Source organism: Cupressus sempervirens, chromosome 1 (assembly GCF_028749045.1).
Source record: "Cupressus sempervirens isolate cs-2001-9-10 chromosome 1, ASM2874904v1, whole genome shotgun sequence".
Classification (NCBI taxonomy): domain Eukaryota; kingdom Viridiplantae; phylum Streptophyta; class Pinopsida; order Cupressales; family Cupressaceae; genus Cupressus; species Cupressus sempervirens.
In genome coordinates, this window is record NC_143118.1 from 196428344 (window position 1) to 196448006 (window position 19663).

At 29.9% G+C, this 19663-nt stretch overlaps 1 protein-coding gene and 1 long non-coding RNA gene across 5 annotated transcripts in view; one reads left to right on the top strand and one right to left on the bottom strand.

Annotated features, from left to right (window-relative positions):
* The window catches only part of LOC149576783 (uncharacterized), a 55113-nt gene extending 41428 nt beyond the window's left edge, over window positions 1–13685 (bottom strand). For 2 of the 4 annotated variants that reach the window (XM_089819927.1, XM_089819917.1), the window contains exons 1-2: window positions 13159–13685; window positions 13010–13071 (exon numbers count right to left, since the gene is read on the bottom strand). The gene's annotated coding sequence lies outside the window, so the exon portion shown is untranslated. The remainder of the gene's footprint in view (window positions 1–13009; window positions 13072–13158) is intronic. The other 2 variants (XM_089819943.1, XM_089819935.1) reach the window with 2 other exon arrangements.
* On the top strand, window positions 11696–14173 carry LOC149576785 (uncharacterized). Its single transcript, XR_016362268.1, has 2 exons — window positions 11696–12531; window positions 13774–14173. It is a non-coding gene; the product is annotated as an uncharacterized LOC149576785 (long non-coding RNA).
* Window positions 14174–19663: the final 5490 nt, after the last annotated feature.

Consider the following 19663-nt stretch of genomic DNA (forward strand, 5'->3'; position numbering starts at 1 on the left):
CATATAATGTGAACATCCACTATCTATGATCCTATGTAACTTTTTCTTCATGTATGTAATACTAATGTTTTTAATTCTTTTGTAGGACTTTCTTCTTTAGTAGAAACAAATCCAATTTCATCATCTTCATCATCACTTTCTAGGAATTTTATCTCTTTGAAATAAATTCCATCAGATATTTGTAAACAAAGAAGCAATCTCGTGTAGCATTTGACTTATAAGGCTTCCTAGGTTTTAGCTACTTTTCTCTCCTAGGACATTGATATGAAAAATGATTCAATTCTTTACACATCCAACAAGAAAAATATTTCTTACCTCTAGGTTCTCTTTTCATGAGTAGTACAATACCCTCACCTATTTTCCTTCCTTTCTCTTGTATAGCTACCCATCCTTTGTCATAATCTCCACTGGTTCTTTTAGTCTTGATAAATTTTCTTTTTTCCTTCTAATTAGCTAAGGCTTCCATGGGAGTTCCATCCACCTCAGTAGGAATAATATCCAAGAATCTAATAACCAAAATCTCACTAATCCATGCACCAACATAACTCCATCTAATGGAAGACATTAAGAACTAGAAGAAAGGGAAGGAGGGTGTATGCAGAATACTATTTATTCTTTTAAACCTACTACAACATTTTACCATAAACTTTAAAAAAGCCAAAAATTTCCAAACATATGCACCAATAAACTCCACCTCAAAAGTAAAAGGAACCCTAAAGATAAGGAGAGAAACTAAAGTCCTAAAATTGTCAAAGCACACTTCCTTAATAATTTTTTTATCAACACATTCACCCACTTAACTAATAGGATACCATCTATCCATGAAGAGAATTCATCCCTAAACCAAACTCTAACAATAACAAGATTCACCTTTTATATCAAGGTACCATTTCTTAAAAATTTGGAACAAATCAACTTCCCCAAATTATATAATAGGAAACAAAGACCTCTTAAATAAGATCCACCAAACTACCAAACTAACAACAACAGAAAGAGAAAACACTCCTAATAGAGAAGGAACAATGAAGCCAAGGAGAAAGTCAAAAGTTTTGAGATAAAAAAAAAACCTTTCTCTCTCAATAAAATCAACACAGGCCAACTTCCCAACCTCAAAAACTAGGAAACCCAACTTCCACAAGGAGAAATCATAAAAAATTTCTCTCCACAAGGAGAAAAAACTTAAAAACTACACACTATCTACAGTTGATGTAGGTATGCTCTGATACCACTGATGAAGGTATGCTCTGATACCACTGACGAAGGGCCACACCACCCTTACCAACTCATAACCAAAAATACAACAATATGAGAAAAAGAGAGAAAAAATGCTTCCCAACAAATTTTATTAAACTTAAAAATCCAATAGCAATTACAATAACAATTCTACAAGATCTCTCAAGATCCAATCCAAACCCAAGCTAGTCCAGATCCACACTCTGGTAGAAACCTTCGAGATCTCAACTTGTGCTCACAAGCCACCAAGCAACCTCCTTATTTCTAAACCACAGTCACTAGCTCTTCTCCAACCTTATCCAAGATCCAAGTGTAAACTGCCTCACATTCGACGCTCTGTCTACACTCACAACTCCATCACAATCCTGCTGTAAATTGCCTCACATTCGGCGCTCTGTCTACACTCACAACTCCATCACAATCCTGCTGTAAATTGCCTCACATTTGGTGCTCTGTCCACAGACTGAAGAAAACTCACTCTTCACTTCCTCTTTCTCTTTCACACCTTGAAGCCTTCTAAGCTTTACCTTCCACAACTTCTACTTCTCAAGCTTCTCCTTCTCGAGCTTCTCCTTCTCAAGCTTTCACTTCTCCAGCTTCTACTCCTCAAGCTTCCACTTCTCAAGCTTGATTAGAAATGCTCATATGCCTTGCTTAAATAGGCACTTACCACCCCATGCATGACTTATCCACAACCTTCTAGAATTCCTCCACAACCTTCTACAACTTCCATAACCTTCTACAATATCCACAGCTTTCTACAATATTCATAACTTTCTAAAATTTTACCCACACACCTCGATGGAATGAAAACCATTTATTTTTTTATTTTTTCTATTATGCCACCTATGCACCTTGAAAATAGAAATTTCTCCTTTTCTTCTTTTTTCCATTTATTTTATTTTTTATTATTTCTCCTCTAATTTTCGTCACTTTCTCCTCCACAATTTTTTTTTCAATTTTTTTTTTTCAATAATTTTCCCATGCAAGATGCTCCTACATCAACAGTGTAAATTATTGTCAACATGAAAGGAACAAAAAGGTGGTAGAGAAAATGAATAGGTTTTAGATCTAGGGTATACTCTATCCTTAAAAAATGAGAATTGGCTGACTTTCCCATCTCAACTAACAAGAACCTATAATCCCACAAAGAAGATTCACCAAAATAGATAAACAAAACATTAGCAACAAGAGAAGACACCTAAAATGGAAGAGGAACCTTGAGAGGAGAAGGAAATTTGAAGGTTTGAGTTAATCAAGAATGCCTCCTTTGAGAAAATTAATACCAGCAAACTTGCCAATTTCCATAACCAATATCTCATGTTCACACAAATAGATGCCTCTCAGAGAACAAATACCACAACAAAGAGAAAACATATTCAAAGGAAAAGTAGGCCTAAATAAGAGGAAGATATGAGACCCAACATCATCAAATTACCCTCCCTGTAAAAACTTCACACTAGCAAATATCCCCACTCTATAAAAAATTATCCCCACTCTATAAAAAATAACATTCTCCCTTGAAGAAAAACCTCCCACACACTAGGGGAAAACAAAAATAAAACCAGATAATCTTAAAGGCATGAGAAACACCCAAGAGAGAGAGGGAGGTGAAAGGTTTAGGAACAAAAAAATACACTTTGAAGAAATACAACCCCAACCTCCAACAACTTTAAAGAAAAGAAACAAAAGAAAAAGAAGAACATCACACTCAAAATAACTCTCCCAACAATGAGAGGTCCATCAAAATTTCTTACTTGAGAGATCCAAGCATTGTAAGGATCAAGACTAGTTACTACACTAAAACTCCTTCATATGTATAGTTTTAACCAAAAATACTCTAAAGGAGTCTAGAGGAGACCAACAAACTAAAACATTAGCCTCATAAAAATGTCTCTTCTTCCAAACTAGAAAAGAGAAAATTATCTAAATAGAACATAAAGAAATCCATTACACTAAAAAGGGACAACCATGACAACACTAAAGAAGATAAAAATACCAGAGATAAGCACTAAAAAAAATAAGAAAATCCAAACCAGGCCAAATTAAATCTCATCAAATCTCAAATCAACAAAACATGATACACAAAGGAAAGCAACCTCCATGAAATCCCCCACCATTTTAAAATCCAACACAAGAGAGTTGTTTGAAGGTTTGAATCCATAAAATAGAGTTCTTCATACTATAGAAGACAATAGGTAAGAAAGGGAATGACCCCATCCTTAACGATATCATTATAAACTCCACAATTGATAATAAAAAGGAGCAGTGAAAAGCCACAAGAAGCACAATCACTCTAATGGAATCAACACATCTAAATACCAGTGTATGTAGAAAACAAAAGCCTAGATACTCTAGGGAGATAATGTAGACAAAATAGAAGGACCAAAGATTGACTCAACACCATTTTCATTGTCAGGTTCACTATCATCTACAATTGCACACTTTGAATTGCCTCCACTACTCTAATTCCTTCTCAAAAATCACATCTCCATTGAATATGTTATTGTTATTTTCTTATGATATTTTATTTGTGTATTGCATCTTTCCTCTTGTTTTATTGTTTAAATTGAATTAATAGTCATATATAAACTATATAATATGGATGAAAGTAAAAAGTTATGTCACCTTTTTGGTTGACTTATCAAAATGACTAAATTTGAGTATTTCTATATAAAAATAAACTTTGTCCAAACATATGATCTAGATAAATCCATTATAGCTAAGTTATATAAGTTCTCACTCTTTTTTAATTGAAGTTTTTGATTAAATACATGTTTTATACTAACTTGTGTCTAGTTACTAAAGAAATAAAATTATTTCAAAAAATTGGCATTTCAATAATTCTTACTCTTTTTAATCTTATTTTTAAAATAACACGCAGACACCATTTTTTAGAGCTTAAAGCCAATATTATTTTCATATATAGTTTATTGTGTTTTAATTAGATATGATATATTGTAATTAACAAATACTACAAGTATGCATTTTTCTTGTTTTATAGGTAATCGACCAAATCCTAGATTATTTATTATTATTATTTAAATTTATTATTATTATGATGGGTTAATCTCGAGTAGATTCGAACCCAAGACCTCCCCAATGAGAGGTTCACAATTTACTAATGCATTGTAGGCTCTTGCCTCTACTAGTGTGCATTTAACCACTCATGAAGATGTTGATTTTGATAAAGAAAAAAATAGTAAATCATATCAATTTTTTTTAAAAGCATATGATGTTCTAGAGGAGAGAGCCCTCTTCCAAAATGTATAATTTTTCTTTCGGTTAAAATAAATTTGTTTTGAAAAATATCCTGGGAGATGAAAACTATTGATTTTCTATAAAAGAGAATATATAGGTCAAAAACTATTTTTTATTTTTTATTTATATATCTATATATGTCATCTATAACATAATCTAAGATCAATGGGAAAAGGTTTTATTTTCATATAGTTTTGTGGTGCGAACTAGACCCCTAATTTTTAGCATTTTTCAATGACCAAACAAATATCCTTAAAAATTAGAAAAATGTATCAATTCTTATTCCTTGAATAATCACTAAAAATAATAATTTTAAACTTCATTCTTTTCTTCACATTTCATTATTTTACTTCATTTTCAAATTCTAAATAGCAATACCACTTTTATGTCATTGAAGTTGAATAATTATACTTTTCTTATCCTTTTCCTTTATAAAAGGGTGACACAGGTTTGTGCTTGTACCCTTACATGACTCTAGTTATAACGAAATTCTTAATTTGATTAAAGCTATATAAAAATAACCTTATATGTCTATCATACTTGAAGAGATATTTGAAGAATCCCCTCAAGTGACTATTAGAAAGGAAGATCTCCCTTCTTTAGAGATATAAAAAAGTGTTCATCACTCCTAAATGATGATAAAACAATCCCTAATGATCTCTTAGGATTGTCTAGAAAAATAACACTAGATATATTCAAGATACAATATTAAAATTGGTCTTGTAAAAGTAATTTAAAAAAAAAGCCTCAAGGTAATTTTTCGATTGAAGATCAAGCAAAAATATACTTTCCTCCTTTCAAAAGAGTGTCAATTATGTTAACTATATGAAAGAGTATTATGTGGGCATAATTGTGGGATCAAATACTAATTAAAACATGATAAATGATAATATCATTATATTGGCTGACTTTTTAAATTAATTTTTCAAGAGTTGTGATGATAATTTGAATGTACTAACCTAGAAATTCAAAAAAAATGCACAAAGCCAAGATCCAATTTGCAGATTTAGAGGTTTCAAATAAGGGTAAAAATTATTATACACAGGATCACCTTAAAATAAGATCTCAATATTCAAACCATGTTCTAAAGGACAATACAAATTTCTCTATGAACATCACTCAACTTAGAGTTTAGCTCTAAAAATACTAAACTAGTTCTTGCTTTGTGCTCTAGGTTTAGATACTTTTTTCTTGAATAACAACTTTTTTTAAATAAGCTGTTGCTTCCTTCAAAATTTGTTTCATCTTTAATCAAAACACACTTCAATGACTAATTATAATATAAATTTTTCAATACAAAAGATATTAGAATGTCAAGTTTATACTATCCAATTTATGAATATTTAATATCTTTCAATAAATTTTATAAAGACAACAATGAAAACTATTTTTTCCTATATATTTTATTTTGACACATATTAATAAATTGTTTTTCACTACACACGCCACAATGACCAAAATTACATAGTTTCTAAACACAATAACTAAAATTATACTCATAAAATATAAAATATATTAAATAATTAGAAAAAAGAATGTTAGTTTCTAAAGAATGATTAAAACTTACATCTAAGAGTAAAGTATGTTTTTTTAATGTAATCAAAGAAAATAAGTCCAAACTAGAAATATCTAAACTAAACTAAAATAAGTCAAACAATATTTTAAAAACTTAAATTAAATCAAAGTAATATAAAGCAACATATATAAATAAATTTAAGATTTCTATAAGGTATTTGTCAATAAGTCGCTATTTTTGTTGTTCTCACAATCAAGATTCAAATAGGATGAGGTACCCTCTTTTCTAGGTTCACCCTTCTTCAAAGAAAAATATTTTAAATTTTTAATATTGATTTTTTTATTAATGTAAAACTATTTTATTTAATAAAAAAAAATAAATCATATGTTCTTTTTAGCATATAACTATATTTTCTATTAAAATTGATCCCAATTTGTTGAGTCCTTCTAATCAATAGTAAAATATTTGATGAATTAAAAAACCCAACCTATCATTTAATTGTGTATATTCATTTTTCACAATTCAACACTATTTCATTTAGCATTTTAAGAATACGTCTTTTTTTAATACTTAAAAACTAATTTATTTGCAAAGCACACACACACATACATAATTCACTTTAAAATTATTATTCACACTATCTCATATGTGGTCTCTTGTTTTTTTGAAAGAATTACATTCTCTATCAAAACTAAAAAAATAGCTACATATAATTTTATTACTATCATCCTTAATCTTCCATAAAGTAAATATTTATTTAATATTTCTAGAAGCTTCTTTAATACAATTTAAATACTAGTCTTATGAAAATGAAAATTCATGGAACTATAATTGTGTATAGCTTCTAATTTGTTAAATGCTTCAATAAAAATGTTACTTTACTTTCTAATTTTGTACTTCAATAATATTTCATTTAGTATTACATGGATAAATCTTTCTTTCATATAATTTTTTAATCTAAATTATTTTTAAAATTTTAACCTCTTATATTTTTTACTTTGATTGTTTTTCATATTTCAAATACTTTATTTTATGATAATTATTATTAAATTTATAATCATTGAAACATCTACCAAAATAAATGAGAAGGAATGAATTTATACAGAATTTTATTATATTAAGTTAATGAATTGGCTTGAAAAAAGATATCAAAACCTATTTAGATGGTGATAGTAGAAAGTAGGTGTGGAAAATATGGAGGGGTGATATGTAGTAGGGACTCAAAGTCAAATAAAGTAGGTGACAAAGGATGTTTTGTAGAACATAAAGTTGTAATAGAAACAGTCCTCTAATTAGATGGGGTATATGAGGGAAATTAAGTAATACTACATTGAAAGGTGGGCACAACTACATGTATCACATGGATGTAGTTGGTAAGACTAGACTAGTTTCAAGTGATGTAAGATTTTATATTTATCTTCTAGTCAAATAAGAGGGATGAGGAGATTTAATGTACTAAAGTGATAGAGTTTATGGAGAATTTACTATTTTTAGTTTAGACTAAATGAATAGGTTTTATAGATGTAATTTTTTACTAAAATATATAATTTATTATAATGAACAAAAAAATTGTGATATTATATGATTCAATTAATGAGAGAAATAATCTTGAAGACAATTTATTTCATCCTAATATATAACCTTTGTGTCTAAAATTTAGTTTGTAAGATTTAATCTATTTTGGGAAAAATAAAGGTCTTCATAATTTAGGTAACAATGAATGATCTTTCTACTCAATATAGGAATCCATTAGTTTGAAAAATGTTGGTGATTATTTAGGTAAGTTTACAACTTTTTCTAATTTGAAGCAACCATGATTTTATTAGATGTATTTTTCTTATAAGAAAGAAAACATTTTAAGAATATTTATAGTTTAATCATATGATAGAAGCATATAAAAGTTCAAAAATTCTTTAAGACATTATGTCTAAGGAAAGGATGCATCTCCACATCAACTAATTGACTACTTTTCAAAATTTTAGTTGAAGAGCCCAACCATGAAGCTAAGACAGAAGAAAGTAATACAACTTTTTTCAAGTGAACATCATTACATCTATCAACAAGAATTGAAAGCATGATTCTCGTATTTTAGTAGGTTCATATTTTAGTCATAATTTCTAAGAATGGTGTATTAGAAATGATAGTAAGGGTTGCATATGGTCTTATTTTAAAGGAGAGAGAGAAATGAAGAACTTTATACAATGGAGTCAAAATAAAAAATTGATGCCTAACTTATATGATTGAGTCTTGTACTTATCAATAATTTTATTCATAGGCTCGTTTAGAGTCATTCAATTTTATTCAAAGATCAAGAATCTATTAATGAGACTAGTAAAAATACTCAACTAAATTATAGAAAGAGTAATACATAAAGTTATGAAAATAAATATAATTCACTTCATTTATTATTTTTAAAAAATGAAAAATGAAACCCTCCTTTGTTCCTATAGTTAAATATAAACATGGGAACTCAAACCTTTTAAAGTTTCTTATTTATGGTGATGCCTTTTTTTGTTTTAATTGATATTAGATATGAGTGGTGTAGTTTCCCATCTTCTAGTAAATTAGTAAAACAAACAATGGATTTTAGTTTAGATTTCATTGGGAGGTTCTTTTACTTTTTTTCTATTAAGTTAGAAAAGAAAGTTCTTATCTCATAATGGTTAGGAACACATTCGAAATGAGAAAAAGAAAGCCCTACTAGAAAATTAATCGTAAAGAATAATTCAGTATAATTCATTTAGTATTATTTTTCTACATGTGAGATACTTTAATCACATAGATCTTTAAACTTTCTTTAAAGAAATCATTATTTTTACTCTTTTATTGCCTATATTTCTTATCCAGTTTTAACAACGAATCCTATATTATGATCTCTTTGCAATCTACCATTACAAAAAAATTCCTTTCGACATTAATTCAATCTTTTCACATCTTTTACTCAATTGGACAAAATCATCTGAAATTTAAAGAATTTCTTCTACAAATGGGTTGTCCAATACAAAATGGATGATTGCTAATATGAAACCTAAATCCATATGTGTGTGTGTGTGTGTGTGTGTGTGTGTATACATAACTATATGTATATATATACATATACTTATGCATACATATATACATATATATAGATATATGTATACGTATATGTGTGTATATAGATATATGTATGTGTGTGTGTGTGTGTGTGTGTGTGTGTGTGTGTGTGTAGATATATGATTGAAAATAAAAATTAAACAAACGTAAAGATCACTAAAAAATGTGATCAACAATCTAGGGTGAAGATGTGTCCAATGGTAGAACACTTGGGACTACCAAAATGTCATAAAAAAAACTCACTTCAATATACTTTTAGGGCCCATTTGGTTGCCGAAATATGATTTAGGAATTAGAATTTAGAATCCTTGATTTGAGATTCTAGAACTTGAAATTTAGATTACATTTTTTGGAATTTATTTTGGGACTATTGGTTCAAACCTAAAAATATTAGATATTTGAAATTTGTTATCACAAGCTTGTTTGGTTCAAAATATGAATATGTGGTTCAAAATATGAATATCAAAGTTACATTGAGAAAGGTGATTCGTATTGTCCAATTTGTTCAACGACATATTCATGGTGCTTCCAACTCCACAAATGCCAAAAATGTCAACGTTCATTGCAAAATAAAAATTCAGGAAAAAGTTAAAAGGAAGATGAAAGAAATTAGATATGTGTGTTACTATTATTTTATTTAATCCAAACATATGAAAAATTGCAACAATAGAAAATTGTATTCATAAAAATTTCTACGGTAATCTTTCTAATTTCTTCAAGGTGCATCTGCTAATTTTTATAAAATGGTGTTCAAAGGGTACCAAAGTAGATGCAAATGGTGTCATTTCTTAAAAAGCTCCACTCTCTGGGTTACAATTAATTAAATTTTAAAAATATGAGCAAAAATAGTTGCCCAAATGGGCATCCAGATGTCAAACCTAATTAAATTTCACTTTAATTGGAATCCTCATTTTCAAAAAACGGAATTTTAAAATAAGAATTCCAACTAACAAGTATTTTGAGGGGAGATGGAATTCTTGTTTTATAGGTAAAATGGAGATACCAAATCCACATTTCCCTAAATTCCAATTCTCATTATATAGACTTAAACAATGCATTAAGGGACTATTTGGCAACGGGAATACAAGCGGAATAGGCATATGTAAATTCTTAAAAATTTGAATTCTTCGTTTGGATGCACCAAATCGGAATTAGAATACAAAGTAAAATAGGAATACATATTTCAATTTTGGCCCAAAGATGGGGTTTTGCAATTCCACCCAAATAGGTATTATTGGAATACGTATTCCTATTCCACTTTTATTTATTTTAGAAAACATAAATTTTGGGGTCTGCAAATTCCCCATCAAATATTGGCTGAACCAAATAGAGAATGGGAATAAGTAGCCCCATTTTCTATTCCACAATAGCTATTCCTATTCCCCTAGCCAAATGAACCCTGAGAATTTTTGAAAATTTTGAATTCCAATTCCTACTCAAATGAAATAAATGACAAAACATAATTCCTATTCTACCATTGGAAGTCATCTACAATAAGGTAAATAGAATCAATGGCCCACCAGTCGAATGATTAACAGGAAAGAAATCAAAACTACTCACAGGCCCTTCATTGCCGAGAGTATCAGCTACTGTAGGAGGTTGGAGGTTATACCAAACAACAATTGCACTTTGGAGGCTAGTACTAATTGCTCTTTTGCCACAACAAATACATATATTTACACATTTCTCCATTGAAACGCCTTTTTTCATTTTCTTTCTTTAACATTGTTCTATTTTCGATTAAGCAAATGCTGCAACTAATTAAATCATTTACTTGATTCTGTTCACCAACCATTGGAATGCTATCTTGTTTCACTCCCAAACATTCATTCGTTCATTTCGTTGCATGATGTTCCTTCATCTTTGTGCACTCTTCAAGCTGCACGCCTAGTACTCCTGAAGAGGAAACAATTTCAGTATCCTGCTTGTCTTTTTTGTTCCCTCTTTGACGATGAATATGGATCTCAATGACCATTTTTAAGGGTTCCTTTCTTCATGAGGAAGAAAAAATATGGGAGTGCATATGTTTGGTGATCTGTCATTGCTCGATACTTATACACTATTTGTTTCATATTGTTATTAATTGACCTTTGTTTCCCATCGGTCTTGGGAACTTTTCTACCTTCCTAGTTTGCATCTCACATAATCCTTTTAGTTGATTGGTTCGCTTATTGAATTGAACTCACTCTGTGCGCGATTAGCTTATCACATCTACAATACAATTCTTGAACATCATGCCTAATGTTTTCACTTTGGCTCTACTTGCATGTTAACAATCCAGTCATGATATAGCTTTTCCAAAATATGGAATGGGTTTAAATTACTCACAGTTGTAGTTCAGTGTACCTTTTTTTAAAAATAATGAAAACATTAACTACATATATCTGTAGTTTATAAGAAAAATTTAAATATATTTTATAAAATATTCTAATTTATTATATGTGCTATTTATTTGGTAATAATTTTGTTGTTTCTTATATTTCTATGAAAAATAACATTCATTTCAATTTAGACTGATATATAAATTTTAGTTAGCATGTGGTAAATTTCGACAATTTTACTTGTTTAGATATGATTGATACAAAAGTTCTATTCTTGTACTTTGTACTTTCATCACAATTATAAATAAATGGAATCACTAGTATTACACATGCAATTACAATTTCTTCCAGACAAAAACAATTACAATTTCTTCCAGACAAAAACATATGAACTACAATCAGTTGTTTGTGACAATAATAAAAGTAGTTTAGATCATAAGACCCCTTCTTTTATATAATGTCATAAGAAATGTAGTGACAATAATGATACAAAATAGGAGCATATAAATATAATAGAAATTATTATTGCCTATATGAAGGATCTTTTCGCTGACCTCTCTATTCCATTCTGTGACAGGCAAAAAGAATGGTGGAGGCCCAATTTAGTTGTGTTAATTGTGTTAATGCAATTTGGGATACATCAAGGACTAACTCTAAAGAATACAGTACGGAGGTATTCTAAATTTGAGAATCAATTATTTGTGGAGCCCAGTAAAGTTGCTCAAACAAAATCTCAGAATCAGCTACCAATGGAAACCAAGAACGTTTGTTACAACATCTTTGACCTTAAATTTTCACTAAAATAGTTTAAGCGAAAGTTTAAAAATAAAACTAGGCGAATCTAATTGGCTGGAAGATTTAAATGTTAGTTCAAATATAGACTGTTAGGTTTGAAGATACGCAGTAAGGTAAGAAAAAGTCCAAAATATAGACGCTTAAACACGGCCCATTTATGTGTGGTTTAATTTTCTAATTTGCTGTAACCTGAATATGCCAAAAAACGGATGAATTTCACATAAAAAACCATAAGTCTGTGCTGATTCGGATACAGATTGGATAGGTCTTCTTCACAATACATGGCATATCCACGACGACGTTCTCCTATGTGTACGTACAATTTTTTTTAAATTTCAAAAAGAATCCTTCGAATCACAAAGTTCACCCTTAATGCATCAGTTAAAATTCTCATGGATTGTCTTAAACAAAAGGTAGAGTTGATTAATTCAGAAACAATTCATGCGAGTTTATAGATTGTGGAAATTATATGTCTGCCCCTTAAAATCAGCCCCAACGAGCTATACAATTTACTCAATTGATTCTAAAAATAGTTCTGATCATTGGCCTGAAAATTTGTTATATGTTTAAGTTCAGCTAGTTGGACATCTAGGTTCTTATAGCTGACAAACTTATTTAAAATTAGAATATAGAAATGTTTGTCATGATGTTGATCATGGTGTTAAAAAAAAACAAGAACACCCATTATATTTCTTATCAGTTTATCTCCATGACAATAATATCATACCAGATAACACACAAGCTTCAGATAAAATACTGCAAAAATAGGATAAAATTGAATGTGGCTTACTTCTCAACATGAACAATCCAAACTCCCGTATATATCTTCAACGTATGATTGCATAACTTTTTCTGTACACAGCCAAAAAATTAATAATGTCAATCAAAGCAATTTTGCAATTTCAAAAAGATAATGCAAGAACAAATCTGAATACCCACCTCTTCCCAAGCCTTGTAAATTGTAAACCCGTGACATAATAGACTCGTTCTCAAATGACACAAAGAAGACAGCTGCTCATGATATATGTATATTGACAATCAAATACTTTCTCCTCCTTGGTGGACAAATGTGATACACAATCCATTGGTTAAGCCTACCACATGTAATCCAAATCATTACAAATTGCCCCTTCCACATCATAGTGAGAAAATCATATGTTTTTAAGGACGAAAATAAACCATGATATATATCGCAAGTAACTTTGTTGCAGATTAGAGGAATACCAACAACTAATGAATTCATGGAAGTACATGGATTCTAGAATTAGTTCCATTATGTTTTGAAGATTTGACTGTTAGACGGCAACTAACGGATTTCTTGAGAGCCAGTGAGAGAAACAATGGAATGGTAGGCAGGCTGAGATGGCGGAGCAAGGCTTTGAATGCGTGTGTGCGCTTCTACTCTGGATTTGAATGGTAGCCACACTTTTAGTGCAACCACCACGCATTGAACAACATTTTTCTTCCCCAGTTGACTGGCAGCTCCATATGTCAACCATGATAAACTATAAGATTTTATCATTACTTTAACCAATAACACTTTTTTCATTGCAGGAAGATTCAAGGAAGATAACTTGGAGCCCACGTAGACTCTTCTGTACATAAAAATTGATAAGAAACTTAACCTCTTCGGCTACTTCTTCAGCAAAATGGAATGAACAACGGAGCTTTTTGTGGGGAAACCCTGTTCCCTACAAGCTACGTTTTCTTTTTTCATCTTTTTTTAAAGCGTGGCTAACTTTCTTGGTATGCATTTTTAATCTATTTTTAATTTAATTTTGTAATTCTCTTGAATGTCTAGTCATAGGAGAAGTGGTATGTTAATTTTCCTGGTCAATGACCTTCCCTTCAATGTAATTGATGGTTTGCCAACTCTTTCGTGTAGGACAAATGACTTTAATGGTGGGAGTCATTGAATATAAATGAATGATTATTTTTATAATCATTTGGGTCATTTAATTAACTTAAAAAGAGTGGTCGTTATTGATAATCATTAAATTTTTAAATGCCAAGACAATTTTATTTTAAATAAATATGAGATTGTCATATAGAATTATTTTGTAGATATTATATTTTTAATTTTATATTGATTTGTAATTAGATATTTAGTTATTTTAAAATATATTGTGAAATTATTATTATTTTGGTTATGGCTATGGTTCTTTTTTAGATTTCTAGTCCTTGTATTCCATTTCGGGTCTAGCAATCACTTCTTGGTATGCAATGGATACATCGAAGAGATCTTGCAAATCACAATTGTTCATAAATTTTAAAAATAAAATAAACAATCAAGTAGAATTAAATCATTTATGATAAAAAAAGGGGATCAAAATCAATGATAGGTAGATTTATAGGCTAGAAATTTATCCCCAACAATGAGAGGATGGCAACATACTAAATTGCACCAACTACCAAAGAAATAGAATGAGGAAGATGAATGCCAAGAAAGAAGAACATATGAAAGAGGATGTCAAAGCAGCCTTGGAAAAGATTAAGGAAATAAAGGAGGAGTTGGCTCTTAAGCCATCTTATTATTGGGTTGATTCTTTAGTCTTGTGTTTTTTGCCTTTTTGTGTTTTTAGCTTAGTTATGTCGTTTGGTTGTTGTCTTGGTCATTGTTTCTATTTACTGCTAGTCATTGGTGGGTGCTAGTTGTCTAGGGGTGCTAGTTTTCTTTTCCAATATTGTTTAAATTGATACTTTTAAAATATTTTGTATTGATTGTTGTAGTTTCAGTTTTAGATCCCCTGTAAAAAAAACTTATTTTAACCCTTAATCAAAAATATGCTTGGCAATTTTTCAAAGATAAGTTACTTCAAAATTAACTTTGTAAATAAAACAATATTTTTTTTATGTCCAATTAAATATGTGTATTATTTTAAACATCTTTCATCTTGAATGAAGAATGTATACATGATGTTTATATATTAAAGATATAAATGATTATAAATTGTGTGAATAAGCATCTTGTTTAGTTGTTAAGTCATGTTGTAGGCACATAAATAATGTTAAGTTAAGCTCTTCTTTACCAGGATCGAGCATTAAGAAATTTCTCATATAATATGATAGAGATTAATATATTAAAATAAAAAAGAGAAAGAGATAGTGACTTTGAAATGGTTTATATAAAGAAAAGAAAACTTAAAATATATTTTTTATTTAATTTTTTTAAGATTATACAATTATATATAAGTGAATTAGACTTAAAATATATATACCCTAACAATACCTAAATTAATATTAGTTAATAATATATGCACTAATATTCTTGTATATACGTTTGGTTTGCAATGGGTACATATATCCTAAATAAATAATTATTAATACTAAACTAATAATATATTAACTAATAATACTTTATTTAGTATAGTCTTACATATGCTAATACTAAGTTATATATCTATTAGAAAGTATCAGATATATGTTTATTTAGAATATGTACTTACACATACTACATGTCATATGTATCCATACACCTTAGTGTATACATTAAATAGATATATTTTTTACTTTAAAACTAATATCTAACAATATATTAATTGAAATACCTTAAAATATTATGTGTATATTGTATATAGGTACCTTATATTTTTATATATATCTAACATATTAGTTTGAAGTACTATATGTGAGTACATACATACATACATACATATACATGCATATACATATACATATACATATACATATACATATACATATACATATACATATACATATAGTTCTACGGTGAATCCAATACTCTTGTTCTATATGATCTCTTTTAGAAGATGTCTTTGAATGTCTAATATCCATATCAATGGACAACCATTGAATAGATGTCATCAATTCATCATTTTTCTTTGGTTATCACTATTTTCTAATTTTTTTCTTTGATTATGATTATTTTTCTCTATAATTTTTGATCATTGTCAAGAAAAAAACTTGAAAAAGTGACCTACATTCATTCTCAAACCCTACAAGATGATTGACATCATTTTGGTCTTTGCATTTTTCTATCATATGAAATGAAAGAATCTTCCTCCAAGCTTTGTGCAAAATATTTTTTGTTCATTGGTCCTATTTCACTGCTTTGGCCATGGCAAATAATTTCAAAACAAAAGGTGATGGCATAAAATTTGTTTATATTTTTCTTATCTATTAGCACCAACAATACTAAACCATGTGTTGTTGTTTCATGGATCAAAAAATTATTTAGACAAAAGTACCCTTAAAAGACTTTAAAACATGTCCAAAGCCAAAAAAAAATGGTTCCTAGATTAAAGTTGTATCACACAAGATAAATTATTGAATACAATTTCTTGTGATGTATGAAAATGAGTTTGGTAGTCCATGGTTGCTACACAATCTCACAAGTGACGATACAAAGGAACACAAATATTTATAGAAAGAAAAAATAGAGATAATGCTTAATTTGATGATTCCAAGGTAAAGGGACTATTTATGTTAGTACGAAGCAAGAAAAAAAAATTGGTGAATGACACACCTTATATGTCCAAAAATGTATATGTAACCTAACCTCTTCTAGATTAAACCTATGTCACCTCTATGCATACACACATGTTTATTTAATATATACACACATAAAGAATGAAAATATGCATGTATCATGTATGCATATACAAAGTTAGGTGGATTGCATGTGTGTCTAATTCCATAAGTCTTTGACAGTTTAGTTTGAAATACTCAAAATGTTTTTGTGTCTATCTTAAACACCATGAATGAGTAAGGCTATGATTGTTTTGAATGGAAAACATGTCAAGCCTAAGAAATTAAGTTGCAAACTTCTTAACCATGTTTTATTTTTGGTACAATTAAGTTGGAGTTTTCCATTTCTTCCCTTCCAAAGAAAATGTTTGTTTTGACACAACCTTTCTAAAGAGGAATTGCACAAGATTCTAGAAAGTTCAATCTATAAATTTTTATATCTATTAACTAACATGATTGAATTTTGTCATTTTATATATTATGAAAATTTAAATAATTTTAATTTAATTATGATCGATAATATTTGCTAATATTGCCTTTTAAGATTGGTGGGTAAGAAATTATGAAGGGAAAATATAAAAAGAAAATAATAGCAAGGATAATTTATGCTTGTTTCTTCTTCTTTTTTATTAAAGGAGGCAAGAAAAGGGTCCTAAACTTGTGGAACAACAAGATCAAAGAACTTTTCTACTCTAGGCCATTACAACAAAGTAGCAGAAAAAACCATCACTAGCACAAACTATTAGAGAACCTCCATAGACCAAAACTTAATAAAAAACTAGAGTCAGTACTACTAATAGTATTGTCTAACTTATTATTCAAAACCTTGATAATAATCACAAAAGATAACTGAGTCTTAGATTACTAGGGATTAACATAAACTAGTATAAACATAATAGTATTTAAACTATGTCCTAAAAGTACAAAAAAGAGCATAGTAACCCATAAAAGTACTATAGTAAATTTATTGATCATTAAAACAAACAAAAAGGAAAGCGAAGGCCTAGAGGCACCTAGGATCCTCAATTCGGTTGTGAACATCCTTTGTGCTCTTCATTTCCACATGAATGTTGTTGTTCTACATTGCCTTGTTTCTTGAGTTTTCTATGACACATGAGTGTTCCAAAGATGGCCTTCCTCATCATCTCTTTCTAGACCCTTCATATAGTTGAGATGGTCACACCCAACTCAATACTAATAATGGAATTGTCAAACTTGTTGTTCAGAGATAACACATTTTCATTGAGGACCTTGATTTGATCTTCCAAGTCCTTTTTTATCTTTTCAACCTTATTTTCCTCATTAGTAACCTTATTATTTGGGGCTTTGATTTGTTACCCAACAAGGTTATCGATATTTGGGACCTCAACATTAGGCCCTATAACAACCTCAATACAGGCTTCTTGGGACTCCTACTCAACATCCTCTAACTCTTCACCATCTGCATCGGCTTCAAATTTCTCCTTAGTGGCACTATTCTCAACTTTCTCTAGAGTTTCTGCGAGCTCAGTATCATAGGTATCCTTCTCATTTTGTCCTTGGTTTCCTCTCTACTTTCTTCCTTGTAGTTCTTAAATTTTTTAACCCTCAATATTTTTGATCTCCTTTCTCCATAGCTAGACTAAATAAAATAACCGCGAGCCTTCAATTTCTCATCTCCTTCATCCCTGTTAGACTCTTGCAAGTCCTACTTATCCACCTCAATAATTTCCTTTTGGATTTTTCTCTTCTTAGGGGTTCTAGCTAGGCTAGTTTTGGTGGAATAATTTTTATATTTAGTGGGGGTTTCCAATAGTAAGCACTCTTCTATGGATTTGATTTTTCTCTTAGGGTTTTTGGGTTGTTTATTGGGATTGCTAGAATCTCCAAGCTCAATAGGAGGGGCTTCCAAGTCATATTATGTATTAATTCATTCAATGAAAACTATGTTTCTAAGGAGTTTAGGAGTGTTCTCTTTACTACTAAGATACCTACCAAAACCTGGGTGATGGGAAAGCACATGGTGGTAGAGAAAAAAATAAAACCCTAGTGTATGGGCAAGTTGTCCCCATTTTTAATACTATTGACCAAGGAAGAGTACAAAAAAAGAAGGAATGTCAATATTTTCACCATGTCTTAACATATTAAGAAGTAGAAAGTAGTAAACCTCCCTAAGGTAAATTGACACATAACCCAAAGGAAAATAATGGAAAAGGGGAAAGGGAGGGAAGTACAATCATACCCACTTCCAGACTTAATCCTGACCAATTGTTCTGTACCTTAGAAAAACTTGTTCTTAAATTTACTACAATTTCTTGTCCCCTACATCTCAACCTTCTCCCCTTTGCATTTTATGTTTGTCACCTAACCAATCAACTAGGGAGTCACAAAAAACTTAACACTACCAATGGTGACCTTACCTCTATACCAAGAGTTGGAAAACTTAGCAAAACACATGGAATTATGTTCTTTCATTGTCATAATATAACTACTCATCCCTGCCCTCACAAAGTAGTTTCATATTTGCTCATTATGCAAAAAATATTTATAGCTTTGAGGACCCCCATAATATAATCCTTTTCAAAAGCTTGGACTTCAACCAAAAGGGAAATGTTAAAACTAATAGTTCCCTAACTCACAATGTATGTATGCATTATAACTTCCCTCCTCAAACCACCTAAGCAAACCAGACAGTAAGAGTTTATAATAGCCGAGAAGTGTAGTAAAGATTATCTTTCCAATAGCTTCTAAAAGAGATTGTACTTGCAACACAAGCTCCTACAATTATTGAGAGAGCCTTGACTTTAAAACTAATAACTTTCAGGTCCTTCAAATTACAAGGGTCATTATAATACATTATACCACATTCCCCCTTCCATAAATAAGGAATTTACTTTTGATGATTCATTGTAATACCTCTCATTTGCCACCATTGTAGACTTAGTTGTTAAAATTCTATATGAATCTTCTATGGATG